Below are 5,000 nucleotides of genomic sequence, written 5' to 3'. Positions count from 1 at the left end.
GATACACACTGCCGATACACTGCGACACACTGCAATACACACACACTCACACACTCACAGTAGGGGTCTGACTAGATGTTTTAGCTGCACAGCACAGGGAGAGGCAGCCCGTCACTCTGTCCTCCCCTTCAGTGCTAATTAATGTATTCAGCGTCCCTCTCTCTCTCTCTCCCTCTCTCTCTCCCTCTCTCTCTCTCCCTCTCTCTCTCTCTCTGCCATCTTTCATTTTCTTTTTCATTTGCCTTCAAAGGATTTTTTTCAAATGAATTCAATTTAGAAAAGGAGGGGGGTGGGGGAGAGCGAGGGAAGGAGGGTATTGAGGTGAGGAGAGTGAGGGAGGGGAGGGAGGGAGGGAAGAGAGGAGAAAGAAAAGAATGGGTTTTTTTTACGTTTATTTTTTGCATCTCTTGTTAGAAGTTCAGGTTCATCCCGTCTCATTCCTGTAACATCTTGAAGTTTTTTGTTTATTATTTTATAAATATTCATTGTTTATTGATAAGATTAATGTGTCCTTCATTAATCAGGTGCCTGTCCACTTTTCTTTTTTTTTTAATCACTGGACACAAAAATGTAAGACAGACAGACAGGACAGACAGACACACACACACACACACACACAGGAGACAGACTGACCGACAGGACAGACCAACAGACAGACACACAGACAGACAGACAGACAGACTGACCGACAGACCGACAGAACAGACAGACAGACATACACACAGACAGACACACAGACCGACAGACAGACAGACAGATAGACACACAGACCGACAGACTGACCGACAGACAGACTGACCCGACAGACACACAGATAGACACACAGACCGACAGACAGACAGACACACAGACAGACTGACCGACAGACAGACAGACAGACGGACAAACAGACGTACCAACAGGACAGACAGACTGACAGACAGACAGACAAACAGACAGACACACAGACCGACAGACTGGCCGACAGACAGACAGACAGGTTGACCGACAGACACACAGACAGACAGACAGACTGACCGACGGACAAACAGACAGACAGACAGACAGACAGACAGACAGACAGACAGGTTGACCGACAGACACACAGACAGACAGACAGACAGACAGATAGATCAGACAGAGCCCCACAATCCTTTTCACTTAGACACTAGAATAAAGCGACAGACAAACAGACAGACGCCCCCAGTATATCCCCAGTATCTACTATTATAATATATATATATGTAACTAAAACAGAGATGGGAATCAGACTCCCGCTGCACAGGCAGTGTGAGTCCAGTCCTGGTTTCACTGGGAGTTTCATAATCAGACACACCTGAGCTTGTTAGCTAGACACACTGGGGGCTGATCAAGCTGGTAGTAAAACCTGGAATGGGTGACACTGCTGTGCAATAGGAGTCTGATTCCCATTCCTGTAAAAGGCGAGGGCTTTATTGCTGTATTCTGTGAATGATAAAGCATGCTAACAATCTGGCAAGAGACACAGAAAGAGCGGGTTTGTAAAGGGTTAAAACGAGGGTTGAAATGCTCAGGGTAAAATCAATGTAAATTCCCTCAGAACCCTGAGCCAGATCCAATTAATAGAATTGCCTTCTCGCTCCTAATGAGAAAGAGGCGAGGAGAGAGAGCGAGAGAGGAGAGAGAGGAGAGGAGATGCGAGCTGAGAGAGAGAGGAGGAGACGAGAGGAAGAGAGGAGGAGAGAGAGAGAGAGCAAATCAATACCCCCCCTTCATTCTCACCCAGGCCATCGATAACAGCATCAGTGCTTCTTGTAGCTTGGAGCTGCAAACACAAAACTTCACACAGTAAATCTGCACATAGTTTCAACCCCCCGCAAGTGCTTTTCCCATGGTTAAGCTATGCATTTGTTTACCCAGATTTGTCATGTTTTTTTAATATGTTTTTACCAGACCTCTCTGTGCTTTACAATGCTTCCCTATGCTTTACCAGACCTCTCTCTGTGCTTTACAATGGCTTCCCTATGCTTTACCAGACCTCTCTGTGCTTTACAATGCTTCCCTATGCTTTACCAGACCTCTCTGTGCTTTACAATGCTTCCCTATGCTTTAACCAGAACTCTGTGCTTTACAATGCTTCCCTATGCTTTACCAGACCTCTCTGTGCTTTACAATGCTCTCCTATGCTTTACCAGACCTCTCTGTGCTTTACAATGCTTCCCTATGCTTTACCACACCTCTCTGTGCTTTACAATGCTTCCCTATGCTTTACCAGACCTCTCTGTGGCTTTACAATGCTTCCCTATGCTTTACCAGACCTCTCTGTGCTTTACAATGCTTCCCTATGCTTTACCATGCCTCTCTGTCCTTTATGTCCTCTCTCACTCTCTCTTCTCTCTTCTTGTTTTTCTCTCCTTCCTTTCCCCGTCCCCATCTCTCCTTCGCGAAAACAGAACGGACAAGCAGAACGAGCTGAAGGAGCTGGGACCGCCACCCTGTCCACATCCTGCCCCCCTGCTGGACAACGCGTCCCCCTTGAATGAGACCAGAGCTCGGGGCAGTGGACAGCTTGAAGGACGGTCCTGAGTTAACAGCCAGGAGCTGGACAGCGGGGTGGGGGAGGACGGACGAGAGCACGAGGTACGAGGAGTCCTCCGAGCACGATCTGCTGGGAGACGAGCAGAACAGCAACACCACCACACCCCGGGGAGCCAGCGCAAATTTCCACTTTGGAGCCGGAGGGGGAGGGAGGAGCGAGACCTCCTCCCTCACAGCAGAGACTTCCACTTCAGCACAGACTCCCTCTGCCTCTGGACCCCGCGCTGGGCTACGCTGGGGAGCCCTCTCTGGGTCTCATGATGCCCGGACTGACGGAGGAAGAGTTTGAAACGCTACAGGGAGCTGCTGGAGATCAAGTGCCCACTTAGAGACCGCGTAACCACCAGCCGTGCCCTTACCCGTACCCGAGGCGGGCAGAGCACAGGGGGCGGGTTTTCGAAGAAGCTGGACGTGAACCGCAACCAGAGCCTGGAGCGCACGAGATGGGCCATGCTGGAGGAGCGAACTGCGCCACCTGGAGTTCAAGTGCAGGAACATCCTGCGAGCTCAGAAAATGCAGCTGCTGAGGGAGCGGATGCATGAAGGCCAGCAAGGCTGGAGTGGGGCTGGGGCTGAGCGAGCCCCCTCGCGCCACGAGCCTGTCGGACATCACGGAGCTGCCCGAGCGCTCGAGGACAAGGACACCGACCAGCGCCTACAACACGGGAGAGAGCTGCCGCACCACCCCCCTCGCCGACCCGACCTCCCCTCCTGCCGGGGAGTCCCCTGAGAGGCAAGGGGACCAAACCCTGAACCGAGCCAAGGCCCAACCGCGAGGGGCAGCCCGGCCAAGTTCGGCTCGCTGTCACCGGGACAGGGAGAGCAGGGGCGGCAGAAAGGCACTCGGAATCCAGGAGCGAACCCGAAAAAGTCAGCAGCAGCAGCCGGGAGCAAAACACCTCGACCAGCCCCCTACTTCTCCAGGAGGAAGAAACGGGGCGGACCGGCAGGCTTTCCTGAACCACTACCAGAGCTGCGTGCAGCTGAGGACGTCCCAGAGGGGAGGAAGGGGAGGAGGAGGAGGAGGACAGGTTTACAGAGAGCAGCGGGGGGCCACCACAGCCCGATGAGCCTGGCCAGCATGTGCCAGGACTCCCTGGTGGGTGCCCAGAAAAACCGCTTCCTCCTCTCCTCTTCTCCCCCTCGAGCCCGTCCGGATGGAGTGGAAAGTGTGAAGGTCCCGCAGCGGACGGGTCAGAGGTTCGTGGCCAAGTCGTTCCCGTGCGCGACCTCGGCTCCTGAAAAGCGCGGGCGATGAAGATCAAGGAGGAGCGCTAGCGGTATGACGACGGACGACGACGCGGTCAGCGAGATGAAGATGGACGACGCTACTGGAGCAAGGGAGGAGAGGAAGCAGCACCTGGTCCGGGCTCGAGAGCAGCGCAAAGAGGAGGGAGTTCATGATCCAGAGCCGGCTGGACTGCCTGAGGAGAGCAGCACTCGCTGCAGCCGGGAGGGGAGGGAGGGGAGGGAGGAGGAGGGGAGGGCGGAGATGAACATCATCGCGCGCTCAGGCCACAGGAAGACCATGAAGAAGAGGAACCGCAGGATCCTGGACAACTGGTATCACCATTCAGGAGAGCTGGCCCACGGTTCGAGGTCCGCGGACGAGGAGGAAGATTTACAACCCCCTGCTGTCCCTGTCACCACGGTGTAGCGGGGGGGGTGGTGGGGTGGGGGGGGGAGGGGGGGAACGCAATCCTTTTAAGAAACAATTAAAAGACTTTGGAGAACAGAAAAATACAATACAGTGCAATGCAATACCATTGGAATACAATACGATACAGTGCAATTGAATACAATACCATACTCCTAAAGGAATTATGAGGAGGGTATTACATCATCGAGGAATGGTCTTGTATACCACAGGAACAATTTAAACACCTTGCAGACCCACGACCTGCCCCATGGTGTGCACACTATTGACAGTGCTATGGCGGGTGAATCAGTCCCATGCTGTGCTATTGACAGTGCTATGGCGGTGTGAATCAGTCCCATGGTGTGCTATTCACAGTGCTATAGCAGGTGAATCAGTCGTCATGCTGTGCTATTGACAGTGCTATAGCAGGTGAATCAGTCCCTATGCTGTGCTATTGACAGTGCTATAGCAGGTGAATCAGTCCCATGCTGTGCTATTGAGACAGTGCTATAGCAGGTGAAGCAGTCCATGCTGTGCTATTGACAGTGCTATAGCAGGTGAATCAGTCCCATGGTGTGCACCCTATTGACAGTGCTGTAGCAGGGTCGAATCAGTCCCATGGTGTGCTATTGACAGTGCTATAGCAGGTGAATCAGTCCTATGGTGTGCTATTGACAGTGCTATGGCGGGTGAATCAGTCCCATGGCGTGCACCCTATTGACAGTGCTATAGCAGGGTGAATCAGTCCTATGGGGTGCTATTGACAGTGCAATGGCAGGTGAATCAGCCCCATAGTGTTCACCTT

The 5,000-nt window shown here is 52.8% G+C and overlaps 1 pseudogene; it reads left to right on the top strand.

Moving 5' to 3' along the window:
* Positions 1 to 4,213, top strand: part of LOC117404232 (PDZ domain-containing protein 4-like) — a 19,269-nt pseudogene extending 15,056 nt beyond the window's left edge.
* Positions 4,214 to 5,000: the final 787 nt, after the last annotated feature.

This window comes from Acipenser ruthenus, unplaced genomic scaffold, assembly GCF_902713425.1.
Source record: "Acipenser ruthenus unplaced genomic scaffold, fAciRut3.2 maternal haplotype, whole genome shotgun sequence".
Lineage (NCBI taxonomy): Eukaryota > Metazoa > Chordata > Actinopteri > Acipenseriformes > Acipenseridae > Acipenser > Acipenser ruthenus.
The sequence above is the reverse complement of the archived record's forward strand: the minus strand, read 5'-3'. Positions and strand labels throughout refer to the sequence as shown.